The sequence below is a fragment of the Tamandua tetradactyla genome, chromosome 9 (genome assembly GCF_023851605.1).
Source record: "Tamandua tetradactyla isolate mTamTet1 chromosome 9, mTamTet1.pri, whole genome shotgun sequence".
Taxonomy (NCBI): domain Eukaryota; kingdom Metazoa; phylum Chordata; class Mammalia; order Pilosa; family Myrmecophagidae; genus Tamandua; species Tamandua tetradactyla.
Window position 1 is genome coordinate 100701221 of NC_135335.1, and position 17765 is coordinate 100718985.

The 17765-nt window shown below is 39.8% G+C and overlaps 1 long non-coding RNA gene across 1 annotated transcript in view; it reads right to left on the reverse strand.

Annotated features, from left to right (window-relative positions):
- The window catches only part of LOC143646237 (uncharacterized), a 36695-nt gene extending 25512 nt beyond the window's left edge, over positions 1-11183 (reverse strand). The window contains exons 1-2 of the long non-coding RNA XR_013157408.1: positions 11072-11183; positions 7467-7564 (exon numbers count right to left, since the gene is read on the reverse strand). This is a non-coding gene — a long non-coding RNA (uncharacterized LOC143646237). The remainder of the gene's footprint in view (positions 1-7466; positions 7565-11071) is intronic.
- Between the last annotated feature and the right edge of the window lie 6582 nt (positions 11184-17765).

Genomic DNA, 17765 nt, shown 5'->3' on the forward strand with positions numbered 1-17765 from the left:
CATCCTGGTTTGCCTGGGATTGTCCTAGTTTTACTACAGAAAATTCCGCATCCTGGAAAAATCCTCAATCCTGGGACACTTGGTCAGTCTACAGGGAGGATGGTGGGACACTTGACCAAGATAGGCAATACAGGATCAGAGTGGGGCTGGGAGACAGATGATTAATTTTAAACATAGATAACAGCTGCTAAGTATTGCTAAGGATCAAATGAGCTAAGTATCCCATATTTAAAATTCCAAGAACCACAGCTGTTGGGACCAATCATCTCCCCACAAGGCTCGCTAAGAGAAACCAGTAAATGGAACCAGCCCTACCAACTTATACCCCCATATAAGATTAGGTTGGAAGGGAGAAGGCCATTGCCTTTTACAGAACTATACTACTCATGTAGAACTATTTATTCCCCCAGACAAAGGCATGGAGTAGATCTGAGTTGTTTCCCATTCCCAGTGACAACTGAGGGAGCTCTCAAAAGAACTTCTCAGAGGTCTGTGGGTATATGATATAATGATACCTATCTGGGCAAGAGCTGGACACTAGGCTAACTTCTAGCCTCTGTGTCCAGGCTAGAGAAAAAGTACATTGGGAAAATGGCATGGTAGGGGACTGCCAGGTAGAGCAAGGATCAAAAGTGTGGCCACTCAAAGTCCTGGTTCCCAAGAGGTGTGGCATTCCACATAAGCCTGAAGACCTAAGAGTTGGCTGTGGTGAGTAGATCATAGTTGGAGCTTTAGTCTGGCTTTAGATCACCATAGCTTTGGGAAAAAAAAGAGCACATATCAGAGGAATGGCATAAGATTCATAAAGCTTAGGGGCTGGTCCTGAAGTTGAGAATGCATCTCTCTTACAAGGGGCCCCATAGCACCTAGGGGGACTGCTTGGGAACAATGCCCTTGTCATATGATGCTGTCAGTCTTCATCTGTCCACACTGAACACAAGGACAATAAGTTGGGTCCTGCAAGGACACCTCTCTCTTCCCTATCCCTCCTTCCTGATAATGGCAGGATATGTGGTGGAAAAACACCCACAGATGTGTGCAAACCAGACCACACCTCCATTCTGCTGTAGGAGTGGGGAGAGGAGAAGGAGAGCCATAAGTTACTTGTGAAACCAAAATTTAAAAATATACATCATTGAATCATAAAGATAGGAAATCATTGTTTTAATAGATAGCAGCAACTATTCTAATGAACTGAAAGTGACTGAAAAATTATCATGTTGGGCTGAGATATCATTAAGGAAGCCTAATTTTGATAGGAAAAGGGATTTTGACACAGACATTATTACAGTGCCATAAGCGGCCCTATGGTGAGGACCTTTTGGTTAGGAACTGAAACATTCTTCCAACAGAAGAATTGGATTCTTCAGTCCCTTCAGATGATGGCAGTCCCAGGAGACAACTTAACTGCAACCTCATGAGAAACTCTGAGACAAATCCAGAAGTTAAGACACTCCTGAATTCCTGAACCTAAGAAATTGTGAGCTAATACATGTTTGTTGTCTTAAGTTACTAATTTGGGGGACATTAGTTATGCAACAATAGGTGACTAATATAAGAGTTTGAACTAGTGGGGGCAGGTGCAGGTTTTTATACCTGACTTATTGATTATTCACTGGATGCAGACTGCTGGTGGAGAGGGCAAGACTTTGGGTGAGGCCATTTTCTTAAGCTAAGGCAATTCCCAAAGAGGGCAGTCGGCTGAGGGCAACCTTCCAGTAGCCAGAAGAGCAACCTGGACAGTACATCACAGCATTACCCCACAGTAGTTTAATTTGAAGGACCTGTGGAACCTCCAGATAGAAGCTTTTAGTTATTGACAAGGTAGGAATCAGAGTTTGTGAAGCCTGGGCTGGGAGCCTTGGCCTTGTGTTTTAGTTTGCTATCTACCAGAATGCAATATACCAGAAACAGAATGGCTTTTAAACAGGGAAATTTAATAAGTTGCTAGTTTACAGTTCTAAGGCCAAGAAAATGTCCCAGTTAAAGCAAGTCTATAAAATGTCCAATCTAAGACATCCAGGAAAAGATACCTTGGTTCAAGAAGGCTGATGAAGTTCATGGTTTCTCTCTCAAGTGGAGGAGCACATGACAAACATGGTCAGAGTTTCTCTCTCAGCTGGAAGGGCACAGGGAAAACACAGTGTCATCTGTTAGCTTCCTCTCCAGCTCCCTGGGAGGTGTTTTCCTTCTTCATCTCCAAAAGTTACTGACTGGTGGACTCTGCTTCGTGGTTCTGCAGCATTCTGTGTTGTACTTTCTTGTGGCTCTGTTCTTCTCTGCTCTCTCCAAATCTCCCACTTCCTCCAAAACATTTCCTCTTTTATAAGATTCCAGTAAAGTAATCAAGACCCACCTAGAATGGGTGGAGACACGTCTCCACCTAATCCAGTTTAACACCCACTCTTGAGTGTGTGACATCTTCAGGGAGATGATCTAATTAAAGTTTCAAGCATACAGTACTGAATAGGGATTAGAAGAAACAGCTGCATTTAGAAAATGGCATTAGGATTAAAACATGGCTTTTCTAGGGTACATACATCCTTTCAAGCCAGCACACCTTGTATCCTATTCTTTCCTCTTTCCAACAAGAACGAAAAATGAAAGGTGTTCAGCAGAGAAGAATTAGACTTATCCATAAGTGATTTCCCTCTTAGAAGGGATTTAAAACAAATTGCAAATGTTTGGGTACATCATTAAGTTTTAAGGATATCAGAGAGACAAACTATTACTCTTTCCCCCATAAGTGTCCTCTGGCACCATTGGCCAATCCTGAATAAGTAGACCATTGGTCTGATTAAGTAGAATACTATCTTCCTAGAAAAGTATATTCAGCTCTCATTGTGAGATTGTACTATAGTTTTGCAAGATGTTATATTTAGGGGTAAGAGGTGCATAAGATCTTTCTATCTTATTTATTACAAACTGCATGAGAATCTACAATTATTTGAAGATTAAAAGTTTAATTAAATAAATTATATTCAGCTACACCCCAAGCAAGATGGTGGAGTGAAATGCTTGAGGCATCTATCTCCCCTCAGGAGCTTGGAAAAACTAGCAAGAACAGACAGAAACATTTCTCAAAGTTCCATAAAACAGTTAAAGGACTGTAGTAACAGGGTGTGCTGAATCAAGAAAAGGGCTACTTAACATCAGTAGGATTTTATGGTGTGCCGGCTGGTCCCTTCTCAACTCTTCACCAGCATGGAGCTAGCTAGCGTTATGACAGAGCTCCCCTTAAATGTCAGGAGATATGCTGCCTGTTTGGATCCCTGGTCCTTGTTCTAGAGGGAATAGAATATCCCTCATGCACATACTGGGAACATGTATATCTGGCCCAGTCCAAATGGTGGTGGCCTGAGGGACTCATCATCCCAGAACTTGCCCCACCATCCCAGAACTTGCTTTGTCCCAGAATGCTGTGGGTTGCCAGGAGCAAGGGATTGCTGGCTATAGGACATAGAGTCCAATGCCTGGGACCATGAGGAAACTATTTCCTTGGGAAGAGGGAACTGCTATATCCATGGAAATGGGAGAATTCCTAGGGCCACACATGCATGCCCAAGACAAAAGGCACATGCAGAAAGAGACCACTTGCACAGATCAATCTGCAAAGACTAAGAAAGGTGGTTTCCTTTTTTTCCTTCTCTCTCACCCTCCCCCTCTCTTTCTCTGTTAACTCCTGACATTCCAGAGAAGCACTGTCATAATACTAGCTAGATACATGCTTAAGGATCAGAAGCCTCAAATTTTATATTCCAGTGGTAACATTGAAATATCAAAATGTCCATGTATCAACAAAAGATTACAAAACATTAAAAAGAACAGGAATTGGTGGCCCAGGCAAAGAAGAAACCACCTTTCTTAGTCTTTGGTCAATGAAAGGACCAGAATTGGAGCATACTGTACAAAGACTATTGAAAAAATACTCCTAAATATGCTCAAAGAACTAGAAAGCATGGACAAAGAACTAAGGGAAATCAGGAAAACAAAAGACTAGCACAAAGAGAATATCGATAGAGAGATAGAATTATGGAAAGCAACCAGAGTTGAAGACCCAGTAACAGAAATAAAAGAGTCCCTAGAGGAGTGCAGCAGCAGACTGGAGCTGTCAATCAGCTCCTTCAATCAATGAAGAAGGTAATGTAATCTAAATCATCCAATCTCTGTAGCAGAAAGAAGAAAAAATGAAAAAATGTTAACAGAGCCTGAATACCTGTGGGGCACTATCAGGCATACAAATATATATGTTGTGGGAGTCCTAGAAGAAGAGAGAAAGAGCAGAGGGACTATCCAAAGAAATTATGAAAACTTTTCCAATATAATGAAAGACATGAATACATACATCCAAGACACTCAACGTACTCCAAACAGAATAAACGCAAATAGACTTACACTGCAACATATTATAATCAAACTGTCAAATGCCAAAGATAATGAGAGCATTCTGAAAGCCATAAGAGAGAGCGACATGTCACATACAAGTGAGCCTCAATAAGATTAAGTGCTAATTTCTCATGGAGTTGAGATGGCAGTGGAATGACAGATTTAAAGTGCTAAAAACAAAAGAGTGTCAACCAAGAATTCCATATCTAGCAAAACTGATTTTCAAAAATGAGGGAGAGATTACATTTCCAGGCAAGCAAAAGCATAAAGAATTTGTTGCCACTGGATAGCCCTATAAAAGATGCTAAAGGGGGTTCTCCTGGTTGAAAGAAAAGGACACTAGACAATATATCAAAGCTGAGTGAAGAAATAAAGGTCTTTGGTGAGGGTAACAACTTGGGTAAATATAAAAGCCAGTACTTTTGTGTATTTGGTTTGTAACTCCACTTTTTACTTCACACAGAATCTGAAAGGTGAATGCATAAAAAATGTAAGGATAAATCAGTGGTTTTGGACTCATAATGTATAAACATTCAATCTGTAACAAGAACGACATAGAGGTAGAAGGATGGAGAGAGATAGGGACATAGTTTGTGTATGCCATTGAAGTTAAATTGGTGTCTAAGCAAAAGAGTGCTATAGTGTAGGATGTTAAATTTAACCCTGTGATAGGGACAAAGAAAGCACTAGAGAATATGAAAACTCAAAGAGAAAGAAATTAAAGCATAGCAGTAGGCATTGGGGCAATGGGGAATTAATACACAATGTGTGTAGGGATTCTATTTGGTGAGATGGAGAAGGTTTAGTAAAGGAAGTTGATGAGGCTACTGCAAATTATAAATATGAGTAGCTCTGCTGAATGGTATGCTTGGAAGTGGGTGAGATGGGAAAGTTTATGGTGCATGTATTTTCTTACAATTAAAAAAAAATGGCTGGAGACCCAGGTTCTATTCCCAGAGCCTGTCCATGCAAAAAACAAAACAAAACAAAACAAGAAACAACAAATGAATAAACAACTAAAGAGACAATGACAATTAAACATAATATTTGATCCCTGATGGGATCTATGAAGGAAGGAGAGAAGGCTCAAATGGGCATTATTAGGACATATGAAAATGATTGATATAGACTATCAGCTTTCTAGCAATGTTAAATTTCTTGAACTTGATAACTGCATTTAAGGTGATTACATAAGTGAATACCTTGTTCTTAAGAAATGTACAGGGCAGTACTAAGTGTTCAAGGAGCATGGTGTACATAACCTACACTCAAGTGTTCAGAAAATGGATTGATAAATAGATAGACAGACATGTCTATCCATCTAGGTAGATAGTTGGACCGATAGATTAATGGATAGATAGAATGAGAAGGTTAATGTGACAAAATGCTACAATTGGTACTGGGTGTCTGAGGGCATAGGGGATATGTTGAAGTTCTTTGTATGGGGTTTGAATTATTTTTGTAATCGTCCTGTAAGCTTGGAAATATTTCAAAATAAAACTTTAAAGGCAGAAAACTATTTTCACTTCATGTTTTACTTATTTTCCTTCTGATCATTGATTTTGAGGCTTTAAAAATCTACATAGGAAGATATCTAGGTGGAGCTCCCCAGCGATGACTGAGCTCGTTTGTATCCTATTCTTATCAGAATGAAAACTTTTGAGTCACCTGATCTGCTGTGACTTGGGTCTTGTTTCTGTCAAGCACAGCTGTTGCTGCCTTGAATGAGAATGCATAAATCTAAGGCCCAGGAGGCCTTGGAAAGTCAGTTGACAAGATAAACTGTAACTAGATCTGCCTTATGCACACAGTCCATGAGTTTATTTCTTGCATGGTTATTGTAATAGAATTGCTCTGCATGACAGCTGTTCAGTTAAAGACATATTTTCAATGTCTTATATGTTATTGCTCTCTTTTAGAGGCCTTTGAGTTAATGGAGTTCAATAGCTTATTTATCACTAAAATAATAATTAAAAAAATAATTCACATTAATAAAGGCTCAGTTGGGAAACAACAGCTGCTCAAATTTCTCAGAGGAGAACAGGCAATGTAAAATGTAGTTTAAAGACATTTCTAGATGTTTAACTCGAAATGAGTGTTTAGAACATGTGTGGTATATATATATATTAGGTTTCCATGTATTTTTTTTGTTCAAATTTTTTAGGCTCTATGAATTTACATTTCATAGATTTAAGGAAATGTCTTGATAGGCTATGTTTAAAAAATGAAAATGGTAATTCTTGGTCCAGTGTACAAAATAACCCTCCCTGATAGGCCGTGTGTGTTCTGGACTCATATCCTTGAGGATTAATGTTTAAGTAGTTTTATTTTGGAGTAGGATATGTTTCATGCAGGATGAACCTGGAATTCTTCTTTTTATGTAATCAGTACAGTTAGGATTGAAATTCTATTTTCCATTCCCTCATATGAAAATAATATAGGCAGCTGACTAAACAGTACCTAGACCAGGAAATATAAAGCCATTATAATAAAGAATTCTAAGCACAGTATCATCTTGGTGAACAGGTTCAGTTTCAAGACATCACAAAAACTGATATTTAACTGGCCTATCAGATTGGTAGTCTCCAATTTTATGATGGCATAAAATATGTGCCCAATCAATTTCAATGGAATCGTTTTTAGTACTTGGGATGAATTTAATACCCATCACTGCCAAATGCAGCCACTTTTGCAGAAAGATGTAAAGTCATTAAAGCACAATTGAAGAGCAGAAATCATTCTGTTAAGTCCTAAATTTTTTGCATGAAAAATGACCACCTTTTTAGCTATCTTGATCAACCAAGAAAGAGTGAAGGTTGACCCACAGATCTGTGGCAGAAAAGTAGTGCCTTTACTAAATAAACTGTCTTGTTGTAACTGGCCCTTAAATGATCCCACTAATTACATTCCAGCAAACAGAGTGGGGATGAGCTGGACTAGGTGGAATTTGAAGCAAAACATCTAGATGGTTGTTTTGCTAGACCCTGTCTAGCTTTCAGTAGATTACAGAGTTGTTGCTATCATTTATCTTTAGCTCCTAATAATCTCCCATCATCAGAGAGAGCTGTCAAATGTCCTACCAGGAGGAGTAAACTTCCCTGGAGCCTCTTCTAGATTAGAAGATCGCCAAATAGCATCGTTGGAAAATTTTCTTTTTTTTTAATTCACCAATCATGATCTAGGGTTAAAAAAAAAAAACTCAAGTAAGTACTTGTGCCAACTGTATGACCTTGAGGAAGTTACATGACTTTTCTGAGCCATTTTTAAAATGGGGATAATGATGCTTGATTCAGAGGTAATGAATGCAAAGTGCCTGGCACATGGTAGGCTTGAATCAGTTAGTCACTGTCAAATAAAGCATATCAATGGACTGTGACTTGAAATTTATTTATACTTTAGATGATTTCAAATAATAAACCTGTTACAGAATGTGACAGCCTTTCACGCCTTCTCTCTCCCTGATATACACACAGGAAATGCGTGCTCAGTGCTCGGTTTTTATAGATAAAAGACTAGATAGTGTCCTCTAGTGGTAAGCAAATTAAATGCCTAGAGGCAGTTTATTTTTTACTTCCAATTTAGAATTCAGACTGAAATCAATCACAGAAATAAGATACAAAGCTATAGCATCAAATAGAATTAATATTTGGATAGAATTTTAACCTTCACGCCATACCATAAAAGAATGAAATAAAGGAAAACTTCTTCTATCCTTCCATCATACAACTAATTTTGTTTAATTACATAAGCAACAGAAGACTCAGAACCAAAAACTTTTTTTTCCAGTCAAATATGAGTCACTTTGATTCACTTTTAAATGCAATTTTATTGAAATATATTCGCATATCACATAATCATCTAAAGTATGCAATCAGTGGTTTACAATATCATCATATAGCTGTGCATTCATCACAGTAGATTTTTGAATATTTTTGAACATTGCATGAAAAATGACTTCAAAACAATAAAAATGTTTTGTTACTTCAAAAACAATAAAAATGAGAATAAAAATAAAAGTTTTTTTTAAAAAAACACCCAAGACACCCATCCTCCCCTATTATTTATTTATTTTTTTTGTCTTTATTTTCTTACTCGTCTGTCCATACACTGGACAAAGGGAGTGTCAGTCACAAGGTCTTCACAATCACAAGGTTACACCTTAAAAGCAGTATAGTTTTATATTAATCTTTAAGAATCAAAGCTACTGGAATGCGGTTCAACAGTTTTAGGCATTTCCTTCTAACTACTCCAATACACCAAAAACTGAAAAGGGATATGTATATAATATATAAAAATAACCTCCAGAATGACCTCTTGATTCTATTTGAAATCTCTCAGTCACTGAAACTTTGTTTTATTCCTCTTCCCTCTTTTGGTCAAAAAGTCTTTTCAATTCCATGATGCCAGAGCCAAGCTCATCCCTGGGAGTCAGGTCCCACATTACCAGGGAGATTTATATCTCTGGGAGTCATGTCCCATATAGGGGGCAGGACAATGAGTTCACCTGTAGAGTTGGCTTAGAGAGAGAAGCCACATCTGAGCAACAAAGGAGGTTCTCTGGGGATGACTCAGTGTAATCATAAGTAGTCTTAGCTTGTCCTTTGCAAGAATAAGTTTCATAAGGACTGGCCCCAAGATTGAGGCTTGGCTATTAAATTAGTAGTCCCCATTGTTTGTGAAAATATCAGGTCTTCCTCAGGTGGGAAGTTTAATATTTCTGCATTTTCCCCCAATACCTCAAGGGGTCTTAGCAAATACTTTTTATCTTCTTCTCAGATTACTCTGGATGTAACTTTGGTTCACTTTGCATTCGTGACTAGATATGACACCCAGAAACTATTTCAGTGGCTTCTTAGGATGACTCATCAAACTTCTTTCCAAGTATAGATAGTATGCAATTGATTATTTCACTTGACTTTTGATAAACTCTGATGGTTTAGAAAACATGGAAATGTGCTGTAGCTTCCTTCTTCTCTATGACCCTCTCTGAGCATCAGTGTTACAGAATTTCTCTTAGCTGGACGTTAGCAGGGCTGATTCCCATTCGGCCTCTGGACTCTCACAGTCTCCATTTGCACTCACACTACTACACTTGAAATTCAGTCAGGGCAGTGTAGGATAATGATTGAAAGCATGAACTAGGAAACCAGATTGAGTTAAAACCCAACTTTCTCACTTACTATATGAGCTCTGTGCCTCAGTTTCCTTGTCTATAAAACATGCATTAATACTAGCTATTTCATAGGACTGCTATGAGGACTGAAAAGTTAATATATAGAAAGTGATTAGAACAGAGACTTGATATTATTATTAAGAAGCTGTTCTGTGTCTACATCCTTCTAGAAGTTATAGAAAATGCATTGGAAGTTTAAGATAAAACCTCCTCCCTTAAAGAGTTTGCAATCTACTTGGGAAGATCTTGCTAACGCTTTTACTTCACATCTGGGTTTGCTGGAGGAAGAATTTTCCTTCAACACACTCCTGGCTTCTCTTGTCCCTCTCTTTCTTCTCTCCAAGAGAAACAAAGTGACTTGGTTGAAAGCTTTGGGGTTAAGGATGTACATACTCACTTTACTCTTTATTACCAAGAGGAAGAAGTGCATTTTCCAAGTAGTAAGCAAGCCCATTGACTCTCACTGTACAGTACAACCTACAATTTAGTTTGACTAAGAATGAAGATAGTCATTTGAGTTCCCCCCGTCAACCATTTATTATATTTCTCCATTTGTTCAGAACTCAGTCTGAGAAGAGGATGGCTATTTATTAAGGGGACCCTTGGAGACCCAAGGAAACACACTGATCCATGAAAACAATTCTGTGCTAACTTGTCTTATGTGGATCTACCAACAAACGTTCCCAGAAAGGAGAGTTCAGTATAGGCTGAAATGTTTCATGGAAATAAGACTTAAGCCACCTCTTTAAGGATAGAGTGGGTGGAGGGAGGGAAACAAGCAGAGTAATATTTTCTTAAACTTGAAGCAGTTTGTGGATGCCAGGATTGTTCTAAGCTCTTTACACATATTAAGTCTTTTACTCTTTATAACATTATGCTATAGATATTATTTTACCAATTTTATAGCTGAGGGCATTCAAGCACAAGGAGTGATCACCTACTCAATGTCACATAGCTAGTAAGACCAAGCTGGGATAGAGGTAGTCTGACCCCCAAAGCCCATTATCACACATCATTCTGCTGTGTGATTTCTCAGTCCAAGGGAGGGGGTTGGGTGGTCCTTCCTTGTTAAGGAGCTCAGTGAACAAACCAGCCTGATCAGAATGGAGGCTTGAACTTTGGATCCTGAAACCTGAGGATGAGGGTCATATTAGTTCTTGATCCTCTACACATTAGCTGGGCTACTCATGGAAAGGGGCATGGCTGAAACTGGAAACATACTCTCATGCTTTCTTTCCAAGTGCCTGCTTAGAAGACAAGTGAGAACTGAAACCATGAAATGTGAAACTTCCTGAAATAAAAGATGCTAAAAAAAGGTAGAAGAGAAACATTGACAGGAAGGAATATGGACTTCCCAGTATTATGAAAGTTAACTGATCTGTACCATTTAAGAACTTTAAGCTCAGCTCTTCAAAGAGGTGAAACAGGGTGAGAATGGGACAAAGCCAATAAATGTAACAGTGTACTTGAAAATATTTAAGAGGAAAAATGAAATGTGGTTTCTGCCCTTACAACATCATTGCATAGGGTAAAACAAGGAAAGTCTGGTTAACATCACTTATCACTGCTGTCCACCCTCCTGGGGCATAGGGCCTGTGCCTGTTTGAAGCTGTTGTGTACTCCAGAAAAGTCAGGTTCTTTAATATTGTTGGGTGGGATCTTTTTAATTATCTTGTTTCCATGGAGATATGACTCACCCAATTGTGGGTGGGGCCTTTTAATGAGGTGGTTTCCATGGAGATGTATCTCCACCCATTCAAAAATGGTCTTAATCTACCTACTGGAGTCCTTTGAGAGGGAACCATTTTGGAAAAAGCTTCAGAGCTGACACAGACAAGAGACCTTTGGAGATGCAGAAGGAAAATGCTCCAGGGAAGCCTTCTGAAATGAGAAGCTGGGAGAGAAAGTTATAGAATCTCCATGTGCCTTCCTGGCTGATAGCAGGTGTTCCAGATCCACTGATCTTTCTTGAATAAAGATGTCTTTCCCTGAATGCTTTAGTTTTGACAACTTTATAGCCTTAGTACTGTAAACTTGCAACTTAATACATTCTTTTTTAAAAAGCCATTCCATTTCTGGTGTATTGCTTTCTGGCAGCCTTTAACAAAGAAAAATAGAGCCTCTCTACAATTGTCTAGGATGGGGAAGAAGGGTGCGTGGGGAAGAATTGAGTCTGAAGTTATAAAACTGGAATACCTTTCTATCCATTCAGATTGTCTCCTTGGAGCCATTTCTTAGCAGCTCTTTCTGATGGGCTCTTCCTGCCTCTTCTTTTCTCCTGATCCTATTTTACCTCTGCTGTCAACTGGATTTGCCCATTTCATAAGCAGTTCAGTTCCCCAGTCCACCCTCATCAAGCTGCCATCTTCAAGAGAGGCTCTGTCTCCATGCTTGCCCCATGTCTCTCTCGGGCCCGGTCTTATCCTCGCCCATTTCTCTGGGATGGACTTTCAGCTCATTTCAACAAGGATTAGTTAGTCTATCCTCTCTGCCCCCTCTGATTCCCTAGAGATATTCTCTGCAACTTCCAAATCAGCCACAATTGGATACTTGTCACTCTCTGCATCCACTTGCTGTCTGCTCACCCCCCAGGCAGTGTAGTGGGCACACCCTAAAGTAACTTCCAATGAGTCACACCCTCATTTATAGTCATTCATGTGTGTTAGAGCCTGTGACTTACTTCTAACCAATAGCACATAGCAAAGATGATTATGTTTTGTTATATAAGACCCTGTTTTAGCAGAATGGGGAAAGACTCTCCTGCTGGCTTTGAAGACCTAAGCTACCATGTTGTGAGAGTGCCATGTGGCAGGAAACTGTGGGTGGCCTCTGGAGTGGACAGCAGCCCTCAACCAACAGACAGCAAGAAAGCGGGGTCCTCAGTTACATTAACCCCAAGGTAATGAAGTCTGCCAACAAAATAAGCTTGGGAGTGGGTTTTCCCCCAGTTGAGTCTCCAGATGAGACCACAGCCAGCTGACACTGATGGCAGTCTTGTGAGACCCTGAGCAGAAAAACCAGCTAAGCCATGCATGGATTAGAAAGTGTGTGTTTTTAAGCCACTACATTTGTAGTAAATTGTTGCACAGCAATAGATAACTAATATAGGAGAGATTTTAGCAATAGAAAGAAATTAGAAATTGGTAACAGATTTTTCAAAATTGGAGAACATAACAGAATGTCCAGCCCATGTTACCATGTATCTATAATCCTTCTGTTGGGGTAGAATCGTGTCCCCTGCAAAAAGCATGTCCAATTCCCAACCCTTTGTCTTGTGGATGTGAACTCATTTGTAAAGAGGACCTTTGTAGATGTTATTAGTTTAGATGTGCCCAAACTGAATGAAGGTGGGCCTTAACCCAATATGGCTGGAGTCCTTAAAAAAAAAAAAAAGAAAGAAAGAAATCAAACACAGTAAAAGAAGCCACAAGAAGCTAGAGTCAGAGGAGAAAGGGGAGGACATCACCATGTGACAGGAAAGACAAGGAACCCAAAGGATTGCCAGCAGCCAGCCCCAGAACACCACAGCAAACAGGGAGAAAGCATTGCCTTGCTGACACCTCAATTTTAGACTTCTAGCCTCAAAACTGTGAGCTGATAAATTCCCATTGTTTAAGCCAATCTGTTGTATGATATTTGTTTCAGCAGCTGAGAAACTGAAGCACTTTTCTGTAAATACCATGGTTGTGTTATTGAGAAGATAATTGTATGAGTCAAGATCCCACCAGGAAAGCAGACACTACAAGAAACAGGAGAATTTGATGCAGGTAATATTTTATACAGGTGATGAAAACAGATGAAAAGCTAAGCAGGGGACAATGAAGCAACCCAGAGATTAGCAGCTGCAGGAAGCTATGTCTACCTCAAGTCTAGAGGGCCAAAAGGAAGGGATGGTATTACCAGAACCCAGAAACTCATAATGGTTGGGCCCATTATGTGAGAGCTGGACAATGCAAGGATGCAGCTGCTGCCAGGGTACCCGTGAATAAGGCTGGGAACCCTCTGCCTTTTCTCTTCCTTCCACTCTATAATTCCCCTCTAGAGCCCCAAGTTGAACAAACACAGCTGGACACGGGGTGACAGGAGAGCCTAGGGAATGAAGCCAGGAGAGATGATGTTCCGTGAGGAACATGGGACTGGTGAGGACGGCACTGGGGACAAACACGTCTCAAACCTGAAGAATGATGTGCTAACATCTGACCCATCGTGGGGATGATCTCTTTCCTACTTAGAGGAGGAAAGGTCCACATGAATGATGACAGCATTCCTCCAGGCAGTCACAACAACTTCTGGTTGTCATCTGGTTTCTCATATCAGAAGCTGGTTAGATTAATTAGACCTATTCTTCCGCCTCAGCTGCAGAAGAATCAAGGTGTCTAACTGCATGTGACAGGTCATTCAGTTTCCTCTACATGGAGGTAGGCTGAGAGCCGGAGAGTGATCAGGCAAGGATGGAAGCCGGTGAGCCCCGCCCCTTATTCCCCAGCTCTGGAAGCCTGGAGAAGTTCTTCTTTCTTGAGATGTGGCCAGAATGGGACACAGCCTGTGAGTGCTAGGGGTGAAAGAGTTACAGGAATAAAGTCCTGTATCTTGTAAGCCACTGGGTTTATATGTTTCATATACTTTCTTTTCCTTTTTTTTTTTTCTCAGCATTTTGGTAAATTTAAAAAGACTTTTGTAAATCCCTACTTGTCCACTGTGGTTAAGGGGATTGGGAGAGTGGTGGTGGATTTTTATCCAAGTTTGTACCATGACTTTGGAGAGTTAGTGTATCCCTAGGTCAAGTGGTAGTCAGAGAGATGGACATGAGAGCAGCCCAAGGGAAAGATGAAATCTTGAAGATAGGCTTCAAGAGAAGGAAAGCAGTTGATTATATGCCCTAACTATATCACCCTGATGCTAAGCTTTAGTGGTTCAGGGTTTAAATAGTAGCTAACGGTTATTGAACACTGTCTAATGTCATACACTGTTATAAGCACTTTGCCTGCAATAATTCATTTAATCCGTATAATAGCCCTATGAGGTAGCACACATTTTAGGAGTGGATCTTGATTAAGTAAGTAGCTCTGAGTATTTCATACAACCCGGATTCAAACCCAGGGAGTTTGTCTCCAGAGCCCCCGTATTAAATCATTATATAGGGAAATCTAAGCACCTTTGAAAACAGAAGATATCTGTGGAAAAAGAGAAAGAATATTATTGTAAGGGAAAAATGAGGGAAAGAGATCTCAGAAGAAAGTGAGAAGAATTAGAGAAGAAAGGACAGGTGACTGGCAATGCTGCATTCAACATTGTATCAGCCAAGCTTGAAAATTTGTTCAGGGACATGGAGAACATCATTGTTTTATAGTCTGTGTCTAATAATACCCTTATCTGGATCCTCCCTTGCGCTATTTTAGTTGTCTGCTGTTTCTGCTGGTTCCTATTCTTGATCTTGTCTCCTCATTTCTGGTTATCTTTGAGTGTTGACATTGGGTCTGAAATGAATTTATAGAAATATTTGAAGCTACACTTATATAATCATCCTCTAAAAAGACTTTTGTTTGCTTTTGGAACATTCTGACAATCTAGGCTCAATTTAATTCAAGTGTAGAGCCTCAGGTTTTCCAAATCATGAGATGATGGTAAACCAAGCCTTGTATGAACTGACTTATTTCTGATATATGCTTTTTCCAGTGGTGGTGAGAGGCCTTTTAATCTTAGCCCAAAGCAAGCACCCATCCATGGTGGGTCTCTAATTCTTGACTTTTGTTCCCCTGGTCTCTAAAAGTTACCAGAAATGTAATTCAGGATCTTAGCTTCTGATCAGCAGACTTCCTTGGGCAAAAGCAGTCCTAAGTGCCAGATTCTGGCTTTTGGATTCTTACTCCTAGACACCTTAAACCATTAGTTTTCTCTATTTTCTCAGGTGTTTTTTTTTTTTTTTTTTTTTTTTTTTTTTGCCTTCTTAAGTTATATATGTTTTTCCTGCTCTGTCTGTCTTTGGCTGCTAAGGTGACTACCAGAAGCTGCCAACGGCAGAGTACCACGACTCAGAATTGGCAGGGGTGGGGATGGTCTGGGTCTGAAATTTGATTTCACCTTATGTGTAAGTTATTATAATTAGTCAGTGCTTGTTCCATGGGTGCTTCCAGAAGACATGAGAATTATGCGTCAGATGGGAAGAGCTTTATTACTCATGGCAAGTAAGCAACATGAACACTAGCAAGTTTACATTGGATTCTGTTGTCCTTCAAGTTCCATGAGGGTAACACAGAGGGCCCAGGCGGTCTTCTTACACACAAGGTGGGCTGCGTTATAAGAAGGAAACAGTCAGCTTGGGGAGCCCCTGTTTCATAGCAAAATGTAAACAGCCACTCCATTGTCCTAGAGGAACAGAAGGCCTCATTCCTCAAGATTGCTGTCTGCAAACACAACCCTGAGAAGTGACCCGGGTCAAGAATAGTGAGGGTCTTGCTTTTTTGACCTGCCTAGCAAGAATGTAGAGGGACATTCAGAGCCCATGGTGGATTTCCTCTCCCTACAGTGGTAGTGTAGGTGGATAACTTGAAATGTGCCCATTCTTTAAAATCTATTATTTTAGCAGTTTGTATTCTCTAAATTTGGGTTACTTAAGTCAAAGTCCCAATTATTACAATTCTGCTACTCATGGGATCTCAGTCTGTCTAGATCTAGCATGCTTCTTCCATGCCACTCCCTGAAGTTTGCCACCTTATTTTAACCAGCTGTGCTTATTTTCACCCCTGTTCTTTTGTATGCACTGCTCATGCACAGTGAAATGATTGCTGATTTGGGCATTCAGAAAGCTGGGCTCTGGTCTATGCACTACCATTTGCCAAATAAGAAACTAATACTCCCATCAGGAAAGTCAGGTGGTAAAATTAAGATAACATAGTACCTTTCCTTTTTACCCCACAGGAGTGTAGTGAAATATGGCGAGAAAAGGAAGCAAGTGAACTAAAAAATTTTATGTGAAATGTTAATGCCTGTTGTTTACTGTTCTTTTTATCAGACATCTCTCATGTACCACTTTAGATTTAGGTTTTGGGGAGTCCTGAAGTTTAGGGGCCTTTTTGGAGCCCTCTTTAAGAAAACAATACAAAGTTATGAATACAAAATCGAGTACAGGGTTTTAGAAGGGACCCATGGTGAGAGGCCGCCAAACCTAAGTTTCATTAGCTTCCTGGCAAATGCACCTGTGCTTGTGGCTCATCTCTTGTAGTTGCCGATTTACTTTGCCTAAGGGCACCTCACCCCAGGCCCTCGTACCAAGCGTCTTTCTTCCTGCTGGAGGGCTCTTTTCTGGGCTCCAACCTACTTCATGAAATCCCATGACTCTCATGGCTTGCTCTTGCTTTGGCTTCCACACAGATTCTTGCATTATGCAGAAATGCAGAGATGTTAAATGTCCTATGGGGTGAATCTTTGACAAATGGAAGATGGGAACTAACCAGATGAATTCCTCTGTAGAGGAACAGTAGCACAGAAGTCTTTTTCTCAGGCTCTGCTTTCTGTGAAACCCAGATCAAAATACCCCTCTCATCTGGAATGCTCTGTTGTCCTCCTTCTGCTAATCCACATCATGGCTATCCCACTATAGCAGGAGTTCTGAATCTGGAGGCCATTGACCCCTAGCTTGGGGGGAGTTCAGGGATGGGGTAGGGGGGACTCTACTGAAACTCTGTGCAATATTTTGCATGGGTATGCATTTTTTCCCAGTGATCCAGAGCTCCAATGATCTAATGTTTTCATCAGATTACCAAAGAGATCAATATCCTTCATAATTCTAGGGCAAAGGAGCCAATTGGAATGCATGTAGTACAATTTTGCTTTTCTCCCATGAAAGTTAATCTGATGTTTAGTAAAATTATGCCTGTAAATAATTAAAGTTGACCAGATCTAAATGAAAAATATATCAGATTATAAATGTAATGACATTTCCTAAGCCATCTTATAATCAGAAATGCAGTCCAGACAAACATATGATTCTTCCTCTTTTTTCCTGTGTTTTTCTTAGCCTTTTAATATAACTTATGACAATGCGTCCAAACTTTGAAAAGTTTACATTACCTCATCTTGAATAATATAACTAAACTTTGCGGGATTTACTTTGGCAATAAATTCTGTGTTGAAATATACACGTGGCCATTCACTCAGTAAATAGCTATGGAATGCTTAAGTTGTATCAGGCTTTATTTCCAAGCTA